The 24,979-nt window shown below is 40.2% G+C and overlaps 1 protein-coding gene and 1 long non-coding RNA gene across 5 annotated transcripts in view; both read right to left on the reverse strand.

Annotated features, from left to right (window-relative positions):
* The window catches only part of LOC310895561, a 36,937-nt gene extending 11,967 nt beyond the window's left edge, over window positions 1–24,970 (reverse strand). Inside the window, exon 1 of the long non-coding RNA XR_014580771.1 lies at window positions 1,138–24,970. This is a non-coding gene — a long non-coding RNA (uncharacterized lncRNA). The remainder of the gene's footprint in view (window positions 1–1,137) is intronic.
* SHROOM2 (shroom family member 2) overlaps window positions 1–24,979 on the reverse strand; it is a 126,888-nt gene that overhangs the window by 101,542 nt on the left and 367 nt on the right. The window lies entirely within an intron of this gene.

The following is a 24,979-nucleotide window of genomic DNA, read 5'->3' on the forward strand; positions in this document are numbered from 1 at the left end:
AATCAAAGATTGCCAAGTCATTCTGTATCAGAGCTTAGAAACATTCAGAAGCCTTCTCTTAGAAATTTTGGGCTGGACTAAGGACAAGACTTACTTCTGCTTATGAACGCTGGAGGTTCCTGTCTGACTGAGCTTCTGATTTAGTTGCTACGAGTCAAAGACCCACTGGAAGGCACAGAGGCAATGCTGCCTGCCATTTGGATTAGGTACACCAATCCCATTCACTGTCTGCAAAACCACAGGTACTGTGAAGACCGCTGTCCTCTCCATACAAATGAACTCCCTATTTTTTTGCACAAGACTAAGGAATGTTTCAGACCATCTTCTGTGCTGACTCAGCTGCTTTTTGGCCAAAGTAATCACTGCCTACTATACAGTTGTACATGGTTTATTTAAAGTCCCATACCAAAGTGTCTATTTTTGTAAGAAAAGCTACATGAAGACACTTTTAAAGCCTGAAGAATTTATTATTTGTAAATTGTTCATTAACCCCAGTACTGCTGGGACAGCGTACAGTGACAGAACTAGCTTCATACATAACCTTCAACAGTTACTTCGGTGTTAAAACCTGAGGATAATTCCTGATATGCACAGGAGAAGGCAGTCTCAAGAACTCCTCCTCATTTCATGAGAAGTGGAAGCAGTTCAGCCTTGGTTCAGCTTTCTCTAGATCCAACCTGATTCAGGCACGTATAACTTTTCAGAAGACTTTTACTCTAAGACATTTGCAAAAAAAAAAACAAAAAACAAAAAAAACACCTTGCTGTTGCAAAACCAAGAAAGTGGTGACTTAAAGCCAAGTAACACTTTAACCAAGTGGCCTCCTCCATCCTTCTCAACTTGCAGAAGAAGAAGTCGAGTAACAGAGCAATTTGAACAGCAAACACAGCAGGTGGTCCTGTCTTAGAAGACTTCCACCACTGGATTTTGAAATTTTACACTTACCCTGGTATGCACCCAAATACATTAAAGACCCTAAAATGTTAAACATCAGAGGCAAACCAAACATTTATAAAATACAAGGTCTATTATTTTGGACAAACCTTCCTGCAATCACGGAGGAATGTTTCCTTTGGCTGCTATTATGCTCGCTTCCATTTATTTATGCAGAACAAAAAGCAAACAATATTTTCTTACCTTGTTCTTCTAATTGTCTACAGATTGTACAAGATGATCAAATGATAAGGCTGGAGACCAGATTTTTGTTTCCTACTGAGCACATAGACCCTAGTATGAGAATTTTGCTGCCTGTCCTGGCCACAGAAGAATCCATAAACTACAAAATTCCTGAAAGCTTTCTTTTGTCATCCATACAAATACCAAGGGAAAAAAAAATACAATACCGAAAGATACTGGTTTTGCAATCATCTATGATGAAGATGGCCTCATTTATCTCATTGGCAGTAATACCAAGGACTACTCCTCTATTCTTTCTTTGAAAGAAATATCTCTGTGTGAAAGGGTTAAACTGTACAAACCCTTGATAGATTGGTCTCCACAGACTGGACTAAGACTCCCCTGAACAACCATTAGCACAATCACAAAGCTATCCTTAGTTATTTAACAACACAATAAAATAAAATAATAAAAAAAAAGCTGGGCCTATACTTGAAAAAGACCTAGGAATGCTGAGCACAAGCTGAGCAGCTCATAAAATAACAGATTTTTGCCTATTTCTCTAGATTTTATTTCCAGTTTTGTTATGCCATTGCTATCTATATTTAAGTACAAAAAAATTGTTGGATTGCAATGGATAGAAAACTATCTGTAAGCAACTCAGTCTAAATGCTGCATAGCTTCCTTGCACTCAAACACGGGCAGTCTGGCATCTTAAAGCCAATTAGCCCGTTTTCAGTAAATCAAACCCACAGCTCAGCTAACAAGCCAGCCTGCTGGATTTTCCAATCAGCCAGCCCACACAGTATGTTGGGAGTAACGGTCTTTTCTCTGAAGTAAAGCACAGTTGAGTCAATGCAGATGTAAGTGAACAAGGGTGTGACAAAATAACAGAGGAAGGCAATTGTAAGGGAAGCCTGACCCTTACACTGGTGTTTCTTCTGCCAAAATGAGATTTGAAGAGAGAAGTGTTTTCTTTGATCAAATCCTGGAAGTAGGATCCAGGCCCCAGGTAAAACCTAGTTCACAATGTAACCTTATGTGCCCTGATTTTCCAATAATCTCGATTTTGACACACATTACCTGGAAAAAGAAGAAATTTATCCAAAGACTTGGCATTTCAGAAAGCCCACTAGCAACTCAGGGCTCTTCTTGAAAAAAGGGAAAGGAAACAGCATTATAACTCTATGGCATTAATACAGAGCAAAAGATAGACAGCTTCCTAGAACCCGAGAAAAGCAAGTGACATCCATACGTGGACAATGCTGGGTAAGTGAATTATATCCTCTAACACTTAGGGAAATGGATAAAACAAATACAAGCAGGTAATGTTACACCAATGGACAGGAAAAAAAAGAACATACTGAAAAAATACTCAAAGCTTTATTAATGCATGAAAATAGTTTGGGGCCCAGCCATCCTCAAAGACAGATGTAGAACTGAAAAAGCTCTGAAGATCAATGGGTCAGGACTGTCCGGCAAGTCCAGGACTGGACTCTGGACTAGAGTCTAACAAACCGGAGACTTGTTAGCCTTATTGAGAAACAGCTGCCTTCTAGCAAGTAGACAGGGCCAATTATCTGATTAAGCAACAATTCAAAGAATGCTTAATAATTTATATATTAAAAAAAAAAGCTGTTCAAGACTACAAAAAAAAAAAAGTAGAATATGTTAAAGTTTTGCTGGTAATTATCCCTGACTGGAAAATGGGATCAGGTTCTTGCCTTATAAACAAAGTTTAGGAGCGCTATGAAATGAAAAATACAGCTGCTTGTTAGAACTGCTTTTGGCCAGGTGTCTGTGAGATCAAGCACATCACTCACACTGCAAATCAGGTTTTATTTCAAGCAATTCTCTGAAGAGCAATAGGACCATACAGCTTTATTTTGCATACAGCCTTTCCTGCTAACTTAAAATCACCATGCTGCTTTTCTAACAGCTTCCAAGAACTGACCTAGAAGCTTTCAGAGATCAAAAAAGGAGCCTCTGTATTTGATCTGGGAAGCCAAAATCAGTAATTTGGAGCTGCAGCGAAAAGCTTTGCAGGTCCTGCGTAATGATCTGTGTGTAACACTCAGGCACAGAGCAACACATTACACTGACACCAAGAGTTAAGTGAAGCAGGCTGTAAAATTTTGAATTAAAAAAGGGTTTCCGAGAAAGTCCCAGAAATTCCCACATACCAGAGTAATTTCTTACAAAAGTAGGATCAGTAGAACAGTCACAAATGGAAGCATCAGCAAAAGTGTGAAAGGAAAAAAACAACAAAACACCTTCAACAAATCAAGACCAGACTGCTTTCATGCAACTCAGATGACAGAGCAAAACTTCGTATTTACAACAACCTTGCTACCTTCACAAAGTGAAGGCAAGATATGAAATTAATCTTTACAATGGCCCCAAGTGACTGTCCTGAGAAATTCAGGCAATTACACGACTGCTAGACTTTCTACCAACCTACAACAGACAGAAAAGATGCCATCAGTGTGCGCAGCATTATTTTTTCTGTGGGTTTCTGTCTCAGTTGTACTAAAACCCTTCAAAGGAATCAACATGGGGAAGAACTACCCAAGCAATACATCCTTTTTTTTTTTTTTTTCCTCACCACAAAACCTCTTAAAGAGCCACACGATAAAGGACTGTGTTGCTTAAAGTCACTGTAGATAAGGTAATATACACAGGGGAAAAAAACCACACACCAATAAGCAATAAAGACAGAACCAGAGGCAAGCAATGGTGAGCCTACCAGAGATCTTTATGGCATGTTAAACCACGCTCTGAAAATAGCAGTTTGGTGATCAGCACCAAACAAGTAAACAAAACTTCTGTAATTATGAGCATTATTTCCCTTCTCACTTGCGCACAACGGTACTGTGCCAATCCCCTATGCCATCAGGATCTGAAAGTTGCACGCAGTTCTCGTCATCCCACCCAAACGAGAATCCAGCAGAACTTAGAAACGTAGGGGAGAAGGATGAGAGCCTGCTCAGGGATACTGACCGGTGTTTACATGAAGATAATTTAACTGGGACAAAGATCTGAGCTTAGTTAAGATGTAGAGAGAACTACTAGATACTATTAGTCTATAACACAGCAATCCATAAGACATACCATTATGGACACACAGACTGGAGATGGCCAATTGTTTTTCAGAAATATAATAAAGCATTTTAACAGACAGCTGTGTAAAATAGTAACTTCTCATTAAAAGCAGGTATTAATCACGTTGCTAGTGGATATTGTGAAAGTTTAAAAATAGGTGAAAATAATATTGAACAGTCCCACCACGCGTATGACTGGCAATTGACTTTTAAACACAAATGATTCAGACAGCCCTCACTTGCTATTTAAAGAATGCATCAGAAGGATGGGAAATAATTGAAAAAGAAATTACACCATACTTCACCTGCTTCTTAGAGCCACGGCTCAATTGTTAGCTACCAGCTACTTGGAAAACCAGGAAACTAGGTTCAGTAGACTTTGTCCTTACTCACTATGGCTGTCCTCACATTCCAAGATACAGCAGATAGGACTGCCCAGACAATATTCCTGTCTCATGATGCTGAGGAGGAAGGCAGGAGGAAGGAATGAGGAAATCCACCCGTAAAACAAAGAGCACGTGAAACTGGAAATACAGTAGCTACTGTAAAATGCATAATGCTAGCAAGCTGGAACTAGCATTTTTCTTTCATTATTATTTGAGAGTAAAGGATACTGTTAACAATTGCAGGTAAGGCATTTTTAGAGAGGCGCGCAAGTTCATGCTGTCTCTAGGCAATACTGTGGTAATTAGGAGTAACAGATGTTGTTTGCTCTTGCAAGCAACAGTGCTTCAAAACAGCATGTTCAGGAACAGCACTGGGAGACTGCATCTATATAACAGATAGGCACAGAATGGCTACCCCAAATCTAAGAGCTACAAAAGCAGAGCTCTGACTCTAGAGAGGAAGACATTTACGGACTTATACAAATGCATCCTTTGATAAAGGAAAAGAGACATGGCAATATATCGTATTCTATAAAAATCCTTCAACTGTATGGTGTACCATTCAGCCTGCAAAACTCAAGGCAATATTGCATATGGAGCATTAAGACTATTTTGAGCTTATTTAAATGCCAAAGTTTAACAAAAGCTTTTGAAAAATGCAAGGGACTGATACGAATCTGTATCATCATTTATAATGTTTATTAAAATGAAATGTTACTGAGTTGAAAATGTAGCTAGTTTATCAGGCTCCCTTGGTTTGGACCAGACAGTAGATGAATCACTGTCAGGAAAGCCACCTGACAGAGGCTCATTACTGACAGATTCACCAGTGACACCAGTAATTATTTATAAAGTAGAAAAATTTAAGCTAAGAAGTTTAAATCTGCACAAGGAAATAGCAGCTCCAATCCCTAACTAAGGCTAGCAAATCCTGTTTTTACAAAAGCTCAGAACACCAAGGCCAAATCATGACCAAATACAATTCTTCCAATTGCATTAATTTACGACTAAGTAAAAATAGTTCACATAAATTTTCTTCTCATTTGCAGTGACTTCATAAATAAAACAAACCAGTATCTTTCTAGACAATACAATTGATATTGGTGTTTTCATAAGTTTTCCAGAGTTACAACTCTTTATTCCCCATCTTACCCAGCAGGATATGTACTCTTAGCACTGAAAATAAAGGTTCTCTCACAATGTCTGAAATTTAAATGTAAAATAAATCAGAAGCTGCTCTCTGAGAACACACAGAAATTTTCCTACAACAGTCATTATATAGAGACTGCAACAAATCAAGAAAAAATATGCCTAGTCTTTGATGGAAATCTTTGACTGGCAGGACCTAGATGTTTTCCTCATCAGTGGGATGCCCAATATACCATTAAGGTTTGTGACCTGCACACTAAGAGCTTATCACATTTGCAAATCTATTTGCCACATTTATTTCCTGCAGATCTTTCCCTCTGAAACTACAAAGCACCGAGAAACAATGCCTTGATACATCTCCCATGCTCAAGGAGTCACAAAGCTGACTCCAGCCAGGTTATGACAAAGCGACCGTACATCAGCATGACATAGGCTCCCTCAGGAAGTATTCCTTGTGAGAATTACAAGCACGCAACTGATAGAGCCACCGAGATAAACTGCTGCTATTGTGATCCTGCTTTTGTAATTACCTCCAGCACCCTTGCACACCCTCACAGGCCTCCACCTCCAAGCAGGTCCTGGGATTGTCTCAGAGCATGGAATACCAAACCCTGCAGCCGTGTGGTGAGCACTTCAAACATGACAGCACAAGTTTTTACCTTCAAGAAGTTAAACATTCACAAAACTTCAGGAAGTTTGCTATTGCATTCTTCAAGCAACTTCAAGTGCATTGTTGGTCTGGCAGACCGAGAAGCAGATTCCTTAGAAGTAATGGGAAGACGGTACTGAATTCTCCTTCTCAGAAGAAGCAGCTGAAGTTTCTTGTCACCACTGCTTCTGGTACAGCTCAGACTAAATCTGAAGAAATTTACACTTCCATCTTCAAAATGGATATTAAGGGAACAAAGCACTTCCACTTTGTCTGCAAGCACTTCTTTAACTTTCCACGTGAAGCTTATAGACTACAGAGTATATTGTTCAATCGAGTCAAAGTGGACAACCTTAAACTTTACTACAGGGAAGCAGATTTCAAATTCCAATGGAACTTGCAGCTCATCAACACATTTTATTGCTAGGTCCCCATCTTTTAGAACAGCATACCTTACGCTGTGAGGTTACTTACCACACGTTTCTTATGAAAACAGGGAGCCACCACTAGTGGAGACAGTCACTAGTCACAAAAAGCTGTAAGTAGTTGCACAAGGGCCCAAATCCATAAGCAAGTCTGTCATTTACATCATTAGTGTCTGCAATGAAATTCTCACAGGTGGATCAACATGTGCAGGCTCAATGAACGTTACCATGTCACAGAGTGCTCCCACACATTTTTAGTACATTCACTTAAGTGCCAGTAGCCATCCAGTCTTATGAAAGTAGTTACTCTGTTCATCAATATTAAGTAGGGGGTTCCGGAGATATTTTTCTGCTTAGAATATATACTGCTGGAAGAAAAGACAGACACTGCTTGACACTAAGTGCACATGAACCAGAAGAACCAGAGCTAGTTTTCCATAAAAATGCTCTGTTTCTACTATACAATTCCCTAAGCAGTGCTTACTTAGCTTACCTTTGAGCAATACAAGGTATGTTGCTGTACTGGCATTAAGTCTGCCTCAAATATTTCTTTCTACCTCCATGTCACTACTTGCAGCATCTTCGTGGTTGAACTGTCTGCCAACTTGCTTCAAGGAGTAAGATGAAGCTGCTCTACAGGTGAAAAAAGAATTGGTGGCAGTTCAACCCATACCAGCTCATTCTTTCACACACTGGTCCATTGTTTTCGGCATGCAACAAGTATTTCCAACTCTTCCAAGGAGCACAAGCAGATAAATCAGTAACAACACCACAGAAAAAAAATCTTGTGGCTGACTGAGATCTTTCAGACAGACAAAGAGAGATTTCATTTGGCTCAACATCCAGCAAAAAACTCGGCATCTTTTTAGGCGTTTTTCAAAGGGAATTTATATTGCTAATTTTCTAAAATCTGGAAATAATCTGCACTCAAAAGCAGAAATGAAATGACTGACAGATACGATGACGTGAGTGTGCATCAGCAGAATCTAGCAAAACCATAGGCCTTCGTTGACGGGGGTAGTATCTTGGAATAGTCACTGAGGTTTGCTGTACCTTAGTACCAAAGAATTTTGAACATGTTCCTACCTAAGGTAAAGCACATCTTTTGTTTTCATTAAAAATAGGGCACGATTCAGATATACTTACACATCATTAGGGACAGAATGCCCAACTTCACAAGAAGGAATTGATACCACTGTACAAGTAATGAGAAAACTAAGGAATCCAAATTATTAAATATGATTTTTAAATTATTAAATATTATTTTCAACCCTAAATATTTTAAGCTTTTATTTTCACTGTTAAGATGGGCTCTTTGAAAAGACAATGAGAAGATTTAAGAGTTTTCCATGCTTCAGAGAAAAAAATACAAAGAAAGCTTTACCTCCAAACACTAACATGATGCTAAATAACAAGGTTAAAAATTACTGGCACAAGCTGAAAACAATACAGATATGGAAACACATGGAGATAGGACATTAAGTAGAATCACTTAATTATAACTTATACTCAAATAATCTCAGTGATAGTTCCAGAACTACTGAAGAAATCGTAGTCCTTTAAAAAAAGAGAATTGGAATAACACAGAATGACTGAAGAAATTCACAGCTCTACCCACTCTACTCTCAAAGGTCTTCAGAAGTTTAACTGATGAATGAAAATACTGTACAATTTTAGAGTACAATCTGATTTCATATCTTATATAAACAATCTTATAACCATGGAAAAACAGGGAATACAAAGCTGTGTTTAACTACCAACAAAGCCACATATTTTCATTTGAGTATCCTGCAAACATGATTCAATGCAATACAAAACAAAACCCGTTTCTTCCTGTACTTAACCTGAATGGTATCAGTCAGGTTTCACCATTCAGTTCCTCTGTGACTAAGCAATGAATTTTATAGATTACAGATCCTAGGATTTGCAAGCTTTTACTCTACCATCAGGCAACTTGATGGATTTTGGTTTAGAATCCCAACATCCACTCCTGGTTTTTCAGACAATATATCAAAAGGGTCTATTAGATCACAATCCGACTTAATTTCTGATCTGCTTTCCTCCAGGTATGCTTACTGCGTCCAATAACTAGTTTTACATGAAGCATGTATCTTTCCAACAACGAACAAGCGAAAGCAACAAACATTAAGCAATATGGAAAAATAAAATAAGCCTGCCTTGGAACTTTGTGTTTTGTTTCAAATTCTTTGAGCAATATACGTTTTGTCAGTTTTCAAGTAACTGTTATGCCTCTTTCCAGGACCTTGCTGAATTTTCAATGTCCTCTTAATCAACTGGAATTCTGTGTCGACAGTCAGAGCAACAAGTTACAGGAGTTAAAAAAATAACCTCCTATTTACGGTGACTGTACCCATGTTTATAAAACCCAACACAACACTGTCCCTATTCCCAATAGCACTGCATCATAAACTTCAGGCAGCTGCTTATTAAAATCTTAAGCTCTGCTTTTTTCCATCATCAGAGTTTTGGTCATTTCAGGAAATGGATCTGTGAACTTAAAACAGATAAAAACAAAACATATTTGAAACTGTTACCTATATATGTATATTTTTTTTAACTCAAAAACAAAACACTGGAATGTGTTAGAGGTCATAAGGTGTTCCTGCTTTCCTTCCAAAACTGCAGGCTTTGAGTAGAAAGCGTGCAAGAATGGAAAATTCCTTTTACTGTTAGTGTATGTTAAAGCCAGTTCTGCTTTTTAAAACGTGCAGCTACTTCATCATTCTCCTTCAGCCTCAACTTAGAGATTAATCAGAAAGAGAAATAACTCACTCACAGAATATCTCCAAAAAGAGACAATCCTCTTGTGCTTTGCTACAATTCAATCACCATCTGAACAATACACTATAAAATATCCACTAACCTCACTAGACACTGTTTTCTTCAGAAGTAAAGCTAGATGAGACGACTTGCATGAGTCACAGTAGTAGAGAAAACTGATGTGCTCTGTTGCATACCAATAGCCAGGATATTTTTCCAGGTCACAGTCTATGTCCCCTGGCTTCAAATTCAAAAGGCAGACTGGTTAATTTCAAATACAAGCATTAAAAAAAAAATAAATCACTGTAATTCCTCCAGGTTCTTGACTAGCTCTTCATTGTACTATAAATTTCAATACAAAGAAGTGTAGACATCTTTTTGTTGTGTTTTGTTTCCATATTATGTCCTTCTAATAAAATAGTAACCTAAGCCACAGTTTGACAAAAATCAACTCATGTCCTCATCTTACTCCAAGATCCATTTCTCTAATCACAGGCAGTATTAGACACTTCACAAATCAAACACTTTCCATTGTGAGACTATATTTTCTTTCAGTGGTTGAGGAATTTGCCATACTTTAATTAGTTAGGGCAGAAACTGTCCATTCTGTACATCAGCCTCAAACCCTCAATTTTGTTAAACTGCAATGGTTTGCCTAGTTCCAAAAAACAAATGAAGAAATAAAAAGAAGAAATAAATGTTCATGTTAAAAAGCAAACCTGGTAATTAAAAAAAACCCACAAGACTGCTGTTTCAATAAAAGGAGCATATTTGACAGCACCCAGGATGTGCACGCACATGTATGTGCTTTATACTGCTTGAATTAAAGAACTCTGAAAGTGCACAGCTATTGGAAGACTTAATCAACTACAAGTCCTGTGAGGATATCCTCCCTGCTAAACATTTTGTATGCTTGGGGCTTTAAGCAGATGGGTGTCAAGGAAAAAGGACAGAGGCCATGTAGGCCAAATTGCAGATGGCTGACAAAGGTAAAAAAGATATGGAGCTAGGGATAAAAATAGCATGGCAAGAGAAACTGCTAAAGAAAGACTGCCTGTTCAATCATGCACAGAACCGGCCAGATGAGAACAAGGGAAAGAGACTCCTAGGTAAAAAAGAGATAAAACTGGAATAGATTAAAAGAAATTCAGAAAAAAAAAAAAAAAAAAAAAACAAAACAAAACAAAACAAAACACAGGACCAAGCATTGGAAAGAAGCAGCAACTACAACACGCTCCCTCCAGAATCTGGAGTTCTTGAATCCAAACATAAAGAGAAACCTAAATCTGGTGGGCAAGGTACCCCAGTCCTCCTCTAGTGTTATTCCCCCAACAGGAATCAACAACTTATCGTTGCTCCTGCCAGTTCTGGTGATAAAGTCACGTGGATTCCACTAGGATGCTACGTCTTTCATCTTCTCTCAAAAATAAGGAACAGTGAATAACCACACAAAACTCATCAGGGGAATATCAAATTTGCAGCACAATTCTCTCTGCAGAATGATCTGAGAGTTATGTAATGAAGAGTTACACGTACAAGCCTAGCCCACCCTCCTCACAAGCACATGGTGTAACATTTCAAATCTCATGGCCAAACAGTACATTTTCTCCTCTCTCTCACTGATGGAGGGCAAAAAAGAAGCATAGCTCAGCGCCTGAAGCCTGTAACTTGTTTTGGGTGGGCTGGTTTTGTTGCTGTTTTGGGGGGTGGAAGGGAGATGATTTTCAGGACACTGACTTCAATTGCAGATGCTTTAAAAGGCCGAAACCAGTCTCACCACTACCAGTGAAATGTATCCCTTAAGAATTTTCCTTGAAATGTTTTGCAACAGTCCACATCTAGATGCAGCCTTCCAAGAAGAATTTAAGCTAGGGCTGGAACTGATACAAAAAAGTTCAACAAATCAGCAATCTTAAAGAAGACTTTTCAGTCCGAAGTCTAAAACCATTTACCTAATCAGTACTCCCTAGCACTATTAGGGCTAAGTGTTATTAATAGGTATATAACTTTTTTTTTCTATATATCAAAACAAGCTGCTTAAGGAGGTCCTCACAGAAACTTCTCCAGACCTCAAATATTAGAAAGAGTGATTATTCTTTGATAAATAGAAGTGATTATACTTATGATAAATACAAGTAAAAGTGACTGAAAACTGCAGTTGGCACCTATCAAATATGCCATAAAGTTCCAAGCATTTAGACAAAATGTGAAGTGTCATTACTTAATTCAGTGTTGAATGAGTGAACATATTCTCCTAGATGTTCATATTTGAGGTATTCTTTGTAGTCAAAAATTAAAACAAGCAAAAATGTTTTCTTCTTAGTAGGATCTTATTAGCAGCATCCATTTTGTCTTCAGAAGATGGCTGGATGCATTTTTTGAAATTATGAAATGAAGAAAGATCTGGATTCGGATTTCTCCCTCATGAAAATTTAGAAGTTGTAACTGCTGATCTCCTATTTTCTCAAATTGCTTCCATACTTCAAATTAATTTTCACTGCAAGGCAGCCGGACTACAGTCTGTAAGTCACTGCTGGGTGTGTGACTGTATACCACGATGTTGCCACTCCCTGCTGCTCATCTCCACTCCCACTAATCAGTTAATTAAATTGCTCATGCAACATTTCCCCAGTCAGTTTCCACCAAAATAAACTAGATTGCTAAAGACCTACTGCTTGCAGCACTGGATTTAGAATGGAAAGTCTATGCTAGCCTGACACCTTTCGTGTTGGGGTGTGGTGGGGTGATTGTACCAACCACTGATACAACATACGGGAGCAAACAGTAACCTCCAATTAGTGCCAGCGATGTGCAAGTGAGGAAACTACATTTTTAAGTTTGGCTGCAGTGGGAACAAAACATGCTCCCTTCATTCTGCTGAAACTTGTATCCTATGCTGTCATCTTAGAAGACGATGGTGAACCATAAATTCACCACCAGTCTTGCAGCCACCGACACTATATTTCTACGAAGGAATTGTAAGTAGGTCATTTCTTGTAAAGAGAGAAGGTCTCATAGGTGAAGTGGCAATTACTGGTCCCCTGGGAAACTGCTTTTGAAGGCACTAGGGTCCATCAGTCACTTTTCAGGATCCGTCTCTTAAGAGCACAGGAACAGGCAATTTGAAACTATCAGAAGTCAAACACATGGAGAGGACCAACTTGGCTGAGCAGAGATGATCTTCTAGAGATAAGGTGTAAAATGAAAGCACATGGCCATGGGAACTGAGGTCAGGTGACATGGGAACACTACAGAGATGCTGTTTGCCATTGTAGGGAGAAAATTTGTGTGGCCAAAGCTCACTTAGTGCTGAAGTTGGCAGGTACCACAGGGGACAACAAAATGTGAAGCATACTGCTAGATAAATACATAATATGATGGGTGAACAACTGGCTGATGGGTTGGGCTCAAAGGGTTATGGTAACTGAGGTTACATCACGCTGGTTGCCAACTACTATAGGGGTTCCACTGGGCTCCATTTTAGGGCCAGTTCTCTTCAATGTTTTTATAAGTGATCTCGATGCAGGACTTGAATGCATACTAAGTAAATTTGCAGATTATACTAAATTAGGAGGAGCTAGTGACTTCCTTGAGGGCGGAGAGGCCTTGCAGAGAAATCTTGACAAATCAGAGGGCTGGGTAATCATCAATCGCATGAAGTTTAACAACTGCCGGATTCTGCACCTGGGATGGGGCAACCCTGGATATACACACAGACTGGGGGATGAAAGGCTGGAGAACAGCCTCACTGAAAGGGGTGTGGGGGTTCTGGTTGACAGCAAGCTGAGTATGAACCAGCAGTGTGCTCTGGCAGGCAGGAGGGCCAACTGTGCCCTGGGGTGCATCAGGCACGGCATTGCCAGCTGGGCAAGGGAAGGGATTGTCCTGCTCTGCAGTGGTGGGGCCTCAACTCAAGTACTGTGTGAGATTTTCGACACTGTAGTGTAAAAAGGACATAAAACAGAGAGCATCCAAAGGAGGGCTACAAGGATGGTAAAGGGTCTGGAGGGGAAGTCGCATGAGGAGCAGCTGAGGCCCCTTGGTCTGTTCAGCCTAGAGCAGAGCAGGCTGAGGGGAGGCCTCATGGCGGCCTGCAGCTCCCTCACGAGGGGAGCGGAGGGGCAGGCGCTGAGCTCTGCTCTCTGGGGACATGGACGGAAACTGAGGGCATGGGGCTGTGAAAGGAGGTTCAGATTGGATGTTAGGAAAAGTTTCTTCACTGAGAGGGTGGTTAGGCTCTGGCACAGGTTCCCCAGGAAAGTTGTCACAACACTGAGAGCGCTGCAGCTCAATAGGCATTTGGACACTGCTCTCGGACACAGGGTTTGATTTTCAGGTGGTCCTGTGTGGAGCCAGGAGTTGGACTCGATGATCCTTGTCGGTCCCTTCCAACTCGGGATATTCTATAATTCCATGATCCATCATAACTGGAAGGAAATTCAAGTGGTCAGCAAGAACATGTGTTTTGGCTATAAAATCTATTTCCTTAGGAAGCTTTATTGCTAACAAATGTTTCAAATCTCACAGATTCAAATGTCAGGTTGACCTTTCAAATAAGAAGTCTATGTTACTTGTTGTTGTTGTTGTTTTGGTTTTTTTTGTTTGTTTTTTTGTTTTTTCTCAGAACTCAAGTGCTGGCAGCCGGTCTGCCTCTATTAATCTCTCTTAATTTTCTGAGGCACTGAGAGCATCTGTGTACTTTAGCTAGGTAGTAGGGTTCAATTTTATGTGTGGAAATGTACAGTTAGATGTCTTTCATAATTTAGGAAGAACGCTGGAGATACACAAGCATGAACCATCATTTTCTATTATGAAGGATTTACTTCTGAGTGAATTGCACAATTATATAACCTTTTAAGACAAACTGTCTTATGTTTTCCATATATTTGGGCTTATAGTCTTTTTAGTAAAACAACAAAGTCTTTGTCACCACAGTATTTCAGCACTTCAGTATCACGTCTGTTTCACAAGAAACAGAGACTTATGAACATAAGGAAATAACGTTTTTCCTATTCAACACCTGAGACTGAAGCAAAGATGTCATGCAACTGTGTACAGCACACAATTTGTGGCAAAACAGGTAATTCATCTAGTAAATCTCCTGATTTCCAACATTTTCTGTTTCTCCCTTGCTTTTCAGAGGGTTCTGTGTTAAAGCTTTGTCAGCTCAGACTCATCATTTGCTTTGTGGAACCAAAACAGCACCAAAGCTGCATGTCTCTCCACCCTCACATTTTAATCACATTTGACATAATAGGTCATGTCTATGCTGTTTTTTAAGATGAGGATTTCCTTAATCAGCCAGAAGACATTCAGTTGAGCAACAAAAGTCTTGCCTTGCACCCCTCCCTAACATCAGATTGAGCAATCAGAGAAACTCCTCAGGTCTCCCAGGTGTCAGGAAATGCACAGCCCTCCTCCCTGCTCTGGACAGCAACCTCCCCCAGCAGTCAGGAAAAACAAGACATTTCCAGAAGGTAGCCTGTAGAAACAAAATTTATTTTGCTAATAAAATCACTGTAGTCTAAATTTTATAAGCAGGGGAGCAAGTTGTTGGGTTTTACTTTTATAAAACAGGGGAAAGGAAAAAAATAGGAAATACAAAAATCCGTGCACACACTAAGAATACACAGTTTAAGGTGGGGGGGAAAGTTTACTCTATGCTTTAAATTCTGCCCTGACAACTTCAGAGAAAGTAGAAATAACTTTATGGCATTAGAGCTGCGTTTAAGAGAATTCAGAATATATGCAACATCTTCTAGCCTCACAAGAAGACATTGTTTCTTAATTTTACAGAAGCCTTAATATTTAAATATAAAGGCACTTTACCAAGTCATGCAAGAAACAGATTACAAATTGTATAAGAGCTCCTTATTATGAAAGTGTATGTTTCTCTTAAATCTTGACAAAACTATTATAAACATTAACTACATTTAACAGATGCATAAAGCTAAGTTTTCTCTGTTAAGATGATAACATTCTTTCCATACATAAACACCCAACAAAACACTACCTTATGTCAACACAGCATGTTTACATCTTTCTTCTCCGTAAATTAATGACTGTGAAAGGAATGCTTCGCTATTCCATAAAAAAAAAGCAACTGAAAACGTCTCATAAGAAAATCTAATGTGCTCCTTTCTTCCAGATCAATAAAATGTGCATATATAGAGGAAAGAAAATAATTTGCATACTGTAATGATTTCATTCTACCGAATCCAAATAATTATGAGGAGCTGGGGTATTGGTTGCATCAGACATCAGCCAGTTAGACACCCACAAACTCATTTTTGCATCTAATTTGTTTAAGAAAATTAACACAGTGATGACTAACTGATACTGTGTAGGATGTGTTTCGCTTCCTTTACTACGAAATCACGTTTCTATGATACTATCCTAAGTGATTAGTGCTTTTACTGAAAAATATACAGCTTCCAAATATTGTTACCCCCAACAGTATTTTTTTTTCTACAGTATTCATTGAACCAAGTTTTGTTGGAAGTTTTCAAAGCAAGCGTATAACAAAGTATATGTTATCTCAAGAGACAGAAAGAATCCAAAATACTCTGGTTTTCATAGCTTTGTGAAGGGATTTTTAGAACATTTATCTGTTGTACTGAAGAGAAAAAGTACTGAAGCTGCAATTTTTAGGACAACTGTAAGTACCTATTCTTCAGTTTCAAACAAATTTATCATAATCCCATGTTCTCCATTGATGGATCTCTACTTTAGCTATTGAAACTTCAATGCAAGTCCATTACAAACAGAATATAATAGACAGACTGAGAATTTACTTTAAAAAAAATCCAGAGACTTTTCTTCTAAGCTGCGCTAATATTTGGATATCTTTCCACTAAAAAAGCATAAAGTTGATAAATTTCCATTAAAAAAAGGTTATGGTACACTTTAAACAAGACCAAATTGAATGCAATCTCACACACGATCAAGAGCACTCTCACAATCTCTTCCAAACTGATCAGAGATAACCACCTCTCTACTATTACCATAACACTTAATTCCCCATTGTTCTAGATGACACACACGACAAGGACTAAAATCCTATGCAGACAAGCAACTCAAAACTCTTTGTAGAGTAGTAGTCTAAAATTCAGAAACAAGGTCAGCAGAATAACTAAGAGCCTGGAGCAAGGAAAGTATCAGAATTAAGGCCACCTACATCCACAGTGAAGACCCTTCGTCATGATCCATCTCATCCAGTTAGATAAAATAACTGCAAGGAGGGATGGAACTGCCCTGTCACTACCCAAAGTGATACAGCCTCTTAAGCACTGCAGTAGAGATCCCTGTATTTTCCCACTTCCAACTTGCAGTCACTACTTTTCTGTACTTTGTACTGCTCTCTGTCCTTTGGAACACTCATTCACTAAGTACAATTCTTTAGAAACTCAGTATGTAAGAAACACGACAACATATTTCCTAACCCATATATCAGGGGTGATGGATGTGGGTAAATAAGTAAAAGAATTCAAACAGTCCAAAGAATTTAATAATTTAGAAACTGAAAGAAAGATTTAACGGAGGAGAAAACTGGCCTGGTGGCAGAGAGAAAGTCCCCCTTTGGAGAGGGAGTGAGGCAGAAGTATGGGAACACAGGACATGAAGCCTTCCCCTCGGCGCCAACGCTATCATGCCTTTTCCTAAAAACTTTAAAGCATTCAGTCGATTTTGCTGTTTCACATGGGTTCAGAAGAACTTGGAAATAACCACCTCTGTACTGTCAAACACTCTCCTCCATGTGTTTCTGCTTTAAGATCCGACCTAAGAATTGTGACCCTGACAAAAGCTATCTAGTTTCTTAAAGCAGTAATTGGTTGCATTTCCAGCATTTACCAAACAGCTGGCTCAATCTCTTTTGGGGAGTTGGGCACCCCACAGTGACACTCAGGTACCTGCAAAAGGCCACTGAAAAGATCCCCCAACAACTTGTGAACGCTGCAGAAACCATTCTCTTATCTTCCTGACCTGACCTGTGCTTACCGCAATGCTCTGAATTGCTTGGAGACTGAATACTGATCCTGCATTAACTTCCAGGGTGGGGGCGAGGGGAAAGAAACTCTCTCCTACCTTCACAAACGTCATCGTCCTTGGCAGCTTACATTTCTCCCCTGATTAGCTTGATAAATCAGACCAAAAAGCTACGTTCCTGCCATGTTCAGGAACACAGTACAACCAGAGCAGTTTTTCAACGGTTTTGGGCATAGCTCCACGCACAGCAAACATAGAGACAATCTTGCTTGAGTGTATGTCATCTTACGACAGGTTCCTAAGTAGGCATCCAGGTACGTACTAAAGAAGCACACGTTCTCACACAGCTGACAGCAAATGACAGGCACCTTCAGAAAGCAATCCAGAGCACACAAGTCATGTTTAATTTAAACACTACAAATCATTTTCCAAAGATACCTACTTCTAAAAATCCAGCTTAAATCTTGGTGAACTCCGCCAGAAGCCTGCTGTTTGGCAAAGCATACCATAAATAAAGGACAGAAACACATTCTACAAGTACACTAAGTTGATTTTAAGAAACTGTCTTAATTTAAAAACTGGTTCAAAATTTCTGGTAGTTTCCTACCACGGAACGAAAGGGTAGGAAATTCAACAAACCTTAAATTACATCTCTCTGATTTGACTGTATTTGTAAAGTTACAAGACGTAAACGATTTAGACTACTAAGATCTACCACCAGAGTGGCAATGCTATTTATTTGCTAAAAAAAAAGCTTTTTCAAAATAGCATAGCATGTCTGGTGTTTAACCTTTAAGAAACTAAAAATATTGTCCTATGTGGAATTAGAGAGCTTCCAAATCTGTTTCTTACTCTAGAAGAAATAAAAAAAAAAAAAAAAGAAACCTTTTCTAAGTTATGGAGAGAGGCATCAGTATTTTTCTTACAGATGCATACAAAAATATCCAGTTGACCTCATGTCAAACAGGTTCAAAACACTGGCAACAGAAAGCAATTCTGCACAGATTAAAGGGATGAAGTCCCAACGTAAGTGCATTGTTTTTTACTTTACCTCTCCTGGGAAACTCTTCACGCATGGTGTCACTTAAATGTACAGCAAAAATTCCACTGAATGCCTGGGACCTGTCTCAAACTTCTGTTAGAAAATGACCCACAGAACTAGATCCACATACGTATGAAGTATTCTCTGTATAGATTACAGATGTGTAAGAAGACTGAACACAAACAGCTTTCCTCGAGAAAAAAAAAGCACAGGTACGTGATGTAATATTGGCTTGGTTACTACTACACGGTTGTTTTCTCTAATCTATTCACAAGTAGGTTTCACTTCCCATTTACCTTGCTCTTTCCACACTCCCATACTTTAAATATTCATTAAGCAGAAGAACACACAATGAATCAAGCTCTACTGGAAAAAAAAACATATACTGTCTATTGAGTAAAACATACGCACAACCACCACACAAACCCACATTGTTTTCTCCTCTTAAAAAAAGCAACTACAAAACCAAACATGATGGATAACTAGGTAATAAATGGCATTACTGGCAATCCGCTGACAACAGCGAGCAATAACTAGAGGTCTCTTGCTGGTCTTTTATTTTTATGCTAATGTCTACCATAGCATCCAAAATTCATACTGAAAAGTAGCAGCAGAGACTAAAAACAAAAGAAGTTTAAACCATAAATAGACCACATTAATAAACATTCAGATAGGCAGTTCTGCAGCCTAACTCCTATTGCAAAAACTGTTCTCACAAACCCACCAATTCTTCTGCCAGACTCAACAGACGTGAATGTTTTTGTTTATGTTCATTTTTAACTAGAAAATTGTGATGGATTTGACAGCTTTTGCTTAAGTAGCTAGAAGTGGGAAAAGCAGAGGAGAGAGGAGCAATTTGGAAGCAGCCAGTACAGCCAGAAGTTAAGAGTGCTTGCTGTAAGGAAGTTTCATAGTTCTGCTTTGAAATGAAGCATCCTGACTGTTTTTTGTCCTGACAGGTAAATGTAAAGGAAAACAGCAGTTTCTGTACCGCAAGCACAGCAACCATTTCTTAAACAGCACTCCCACACCGCTGTCTTCTACATGCGTAACTAAACTGACTTGAAGCTCTGCAAGTCACGGCCTTTTAACTCATCCTCTCATTTCAAACCCTTGCACAGTTTGCGGACCACATCTTACAACATCCAAGATAGCTTTGGGATGGAGCTTCCAATACCGGTGCCACTTCAACTGGTGATGCTCTCGCCACGACAAACCTCTGAGCTTCGGCCTTCCAAAGCTGGACCACTCGGAGCACACACGAGCACGGCGGGCACCGTGCTGCCAGCGAGTTAAGTCAGAACAGAGAGCTCACCTCACTCAACAGCCGCTGAAGTGCTACAAGGGAGAGCAGTCCCTTCATCAGGCAGGCTACAAAAGTAAAAAGCAACATCGTCTTCTTGCATCAAAGCCAACAAACTCCCCTCTTCTAGGGAGACCCGGGATCCAGCAACCAGACACAACACTCAAACCTGAACAGTTTCTGTAACACTGAAAAAAACACTAAACTCCTAAGGTATCTGACAAGGAAAGGAGATAAATAGCAACATGGTACTATTCTAATCCCCAAATATGCATCTTGATATATAACCATTTCCTGCAATTTCTCAATTATCAAACTTAACACAAAGAAAAGGTCCAATCTTTCTCAAAAGACAGACACCTCTCATCAGTTAGGAAGCTGGACAGAGCTTTAAAAAGAAGCATCAAATGTGATTTGAAGCACTCTTTTTTTAATTGCTGGTTAAGATATGTGTTTGAATCAGCCCATAGAGCTGAGGAATTTCATTTGTTGCTGTTGATCACCAAGGGAATATGGGCAGAAAACAAAAACGATGAGCACATCTTCACATAATATCCTTTTAGACCTGAAGAAAGGAATGGAAATCTTGCGGGATGTGGGGGACTAGATTAGAACTCCATTCCTCAGCCGCAGAACAATGGCTCTTAATTTACCAATCAGCTCTTTACACAAATGACTGCATTTATGTTGAAGAGGCCAGTAATTTCCAGGGATTACCACTAAATACTGGTTTTCTGGATAGCAAACTTCACAGTCAAGTTTAAGAATTGTTCATGTCTATGAGTAAACAGTTAACCTGAGGGAGACAACTGCTATTTATGTTAGAAAACATCCAGTTTTGATTTACCGGTACACAGCACCATTAAAGCTCCCTCCCCTCCCATGCAGTACAATGCAAGCACTTGCTCTTAGTTTTATGCTTAAGGCCAAAGGGTAAGGAATTACTTAAATGAAAAGTCATAATTTTACTCACTACTAAAACAAGAAATTGATACAAATCACATGGAGAAGTCCTGCATCCAATTAAGAGAGAAGTATTCCTGTAGACAATTTAAATAATTATTAGGTTAAACAAACTACTGTTGACACCTAACCATAGGCAGGAACACATTAGGAAAGTACAATGGAATTAAGAGAAATAAACAAGTCTGTCTGATAGTGCTGCTTCTTGAAAGACAGCACCTCCAGCTGGGGCATGAATTCAGCACTGATTCAGGAGACAAGAACTCTATCTGCTAAATCAACAACACGTCTTGCAACAGTCCAGGTTTCACTTGGAAATCTTGCCGAAATACCAGCCAAGCCCAGCCTTGATTAGCCTGCAGTGAGATCATAGCTTGAGGAGGTATGGCTGTAGGCCCTTGTAAAGCTGATACTGAAGAGGAATTTATTCAAATGATACATCATTCTTTCTTCAAATGCATGCGCTGTATTTTTTCTTACTTTCTAATGTAACAAGGTTAACGCTGACTGCAGGACAACTTCAGAGTTCTTAAGCCTATGGTTGGTACAGGAAGTGAAATGACTTTCTGTCCATCACCCATGATCAATGCTGTGATTGACACTACAAGTTGTGCATCCCAGATAAGGCTCATTTTAAAGTAAAAGTAATCAAGATAATGCAGGTATGGGAGACTTTCACAAGACTCACAGTTGAGCACCCTGACTTTTCATTTTCATTAGTTCCAGTAAGACCTTTCTATTCAGAGCTTACTTGGTTTCTTTAAAAAGAAGAAACAAAGTGAGATCCATGTCTTGTGAGACTTCTAATTAAACTCCTCAAAGTAGTCATCTCACCTTCTGTTGAAACACACACTTTGCTATAAAAAGCAAGTCCTTCCTTTCAAGATGTCAATTTAGGCAAGAACAAGCTGCCTTTGGGCAACTTTTTGGAACATTATCAGACACACATGCAGAGATCACAAAAAACGTAAAGCATTTTTTAAGGGACATGTAAATAACAGTAAGCGACAAAACGCTGATTTTTTTTTTCTTAAATATAAGCAACACCACTTGCACGTGGGTGGGGCAAGTTTTAGACCAGCTACGTTTAAAGATCGAGCAAGCCATATCATGTACCGCTTTCCTCTGCGCCTCTGCAGCAACCACAGAAAGAGGTAAGGAACTAAAAAGATGGAAAGAGGCTTTCAGCTGGCAGGTGAACTTGATATTCTGCCTACCTGCTCCAGGACCATCCCTCCGAGTCTCGTCTCGGTTACAGAAAGCGAGGCGACGGGGAGCCAGGGGAGCCCGCTCCCCCCAGGGACACAGCCTGCTACCCAGCGCCAGCAGCGTGACTCCGGGCTGACCTCTCGCCGCGCTGCCTGCGTGCGGCATTTTTTCTCCCGACATTCCAGTGGCTGCACACATGCTTATCTCCCTGCTGAGACTGAAAACATAGATTTTCTCCTGCTTAGCGTGCCTTTCCCTCAGCGATTATTGGCAGTTTGGTGGATCAAAGGACACTATTAGCTTGAAATCTAGTCAATTAAAACAAGAAATTCCCAAATCGGTTTTGCAGCTCTTCTTGCCCTGGTGCCCCCCATGGCACTCGTTACAAAAACACTTCCCTTCCTGGTAGCAAGTGAAATAGCCACACGACCAGGGAAACTAACATCCAAGAAGTCTGCTGTACAAAAAGTGCTGCAAAATGAACAACACAAGTTTGTTCACTGATTTTTCAACTACAGTATTTTCTGGTGCTGCTTTTCGGACAGTTCTGGTAGCTGTCCCATAGAGGGTAAAGACAGCAGGAAATATTTACACCACAGACTTCCCGACATTTACGTAAAGGTGCAACTTTCTTCAAAGGCTGACCTTGCTTTAGAGATGGTGGTAGGAACAGAGACGGGCAGAATTTTAGAAATCCCCCTTAAGTAGCTGCTATCTGAAACTCCATTCACACCTTGTCACATTCCTCTCCTTAAAAAGCAGCACTTCACGTCATACATCTTCACTTCCCCAGAACAGCCCTGGACTTAAATGAGGCAGAGCTTAATACTCAGCTCACACTCAAGCACAGTTTTGAATCCACAAAATCAGAGTTTTTCCATGGGTATTTTGAGGTAAAAACTGCCACCAGTGTACTCAATAAGGGATGGAGCTTGCAATGGCAGAGGAGGGCGTAGCGATGAAGTGGCATTCCCCTTCTCTGTGACAGCCCAGCAATCTGCACTTTAACTCAGGAAGACTCAGGTTCAGGTCTCTCTTCAGCCAAAAAGAGAGAAACTTTACATCTCCACTGCAAGGAGGGACACTTTTAATCACCTGGTACTAATTTATTCTTTCTAGCGGTTTTCCACCCCTAGAAGCTGTACAGAAAAACAAAACAACGCACACCAAGATGGGTGAGCGAAACCAAGGGCAAGGTTTTGCACTTAAAGAATTTGGAGTCTGGGGGATGCCGGTGACGCAAGCTTCAGTCCAGTTTCAAAACTCCTCTTTATACTTGCATCTAAAAACTGCAAGTGAAAACGTACTCCAAAACCTTAGACCCAAGGCCAGGATCCCAGCTGTACCTTAATCCAAGATCACGAATGATGGACCCAAACTTCTCTTCCACACAGTGAAATGGTTTCAGGAGGTATCAAGGCTGTGGTTCCACACAACCATGCCTCGGGTAGCAGACCCACTTGAAAAGGTTCCCATTCCCAGACACTTCTTTCCACCTACCACAGCCACATCCTCATGCCACAAATATTTAAAGCTTGTTACTTAATACCTAGGCAACAATATGAATAAGTATCACTGATCAGTAGCACTTGTTAGCCATTACCAGAAAGGTGGAATTATTTGATTTGGCACTTGATAGCTACTAGATGCAGAGTAAGAAGCTCTTTTCTCCTTTCCTCACATGCTTCCAGTTTTTATACTCTGTAATTCAGGATACTGGTAAGAGGCCAACAGATGCACAGTCACTTCTCAGCATATGTATCTGTTGACATAGACTGTTGTATTTTGGAAAACAGCAGTAGGGAAGAGACCTAGAAAAGCTGATCTAAAAAGACCTAACTTGGAGAGTCGTTAGTAAAATAACACCAAGAGTAGAAGAAGGGAACCAACTGGAAAGCCCTCAATGAGACAAGCTAAAAAGAAATAGGAATAGAATAATTCCTGCTGTGGATAAAACAGGACTGGTTGACCTCTGACACTCTTTATGTACTTCTAAAATGAGAACAAGCAGAATTCACTGGACCTGTAGGCCAAGAGCATATATTTATTTCCTACAGATCTTAAGCAAAATGTTTTTCTAATGTGGATTTTTCTCAGTTCCATATGGATGTTTTAATGTGTTTTTGACTGTGTGACAAGAAAGCCCTCTTAATAAAACCCAACAAGTGTTGGGATAGGGATTCTCGAGTCAAAACACACCCAGATGAAAAACATTTTCCAGAAAACACGATGTATTATTTTAACTCATGCCCAATACACCGAGGTTAGACCTGCGAGTATAAAAGGGCACTAAAAAAAAACACAACAAAAAGCAGCACATACCTACCCAGGAGCCTCCCCCTCCCCGTCTCTGGAGCGTGGATTTGGTCACTATCCACAAGACCTTTTGTTCAGAGGGCTGGGATGCAGAAGGTCACCCTAACTGCTTTGAACGTGCCAGTGCAACAGCAGCAGAGGAAACCCAGTGTCAGCACCGGGGGCTTCGGCCTCACGCTCCCTTCCTTCTCCAGACGGATGGAGCCAGGAGGGCTCCCAACACCCTACCGATTTCTCCGCACCCCAGCTGCCAGCACCCACAACTATTTCACCGGGTTTTACCGGGAAGTAAGGAAGCGGTGCAGGACTGTGGAGCAGCACGCTGTGCCCTCGAAGCCGAAACCGAGCTGCGAGGCTGGCGTCGCGCAGCCACCTGTTGCCCCAACCCCACCTCCATGCCCTCCCGAGGCCCCACCGATGGAGGGGCGAGGTGCTGAGGAGACCCCCGGGCACCACCTGCCTCCGCTGTCAGCGCCGCGGGCGAGGCGCCCAACATGGAGGCGGCCGGAGCCCCCCGTCCTCCCCGCTCCCCCCGTGCCCTCCCCGCGCCTCA

This window comes from Anser anser, assembly GCF_964211835.1.
Source record: "Anser anser genome assembly, chromosome: 1".
Lineage (NCBI taxonomy): Eukaryota > Metazoa > Chordata > Aves > Anseriformes > Anatidae > Anser > Anser anser.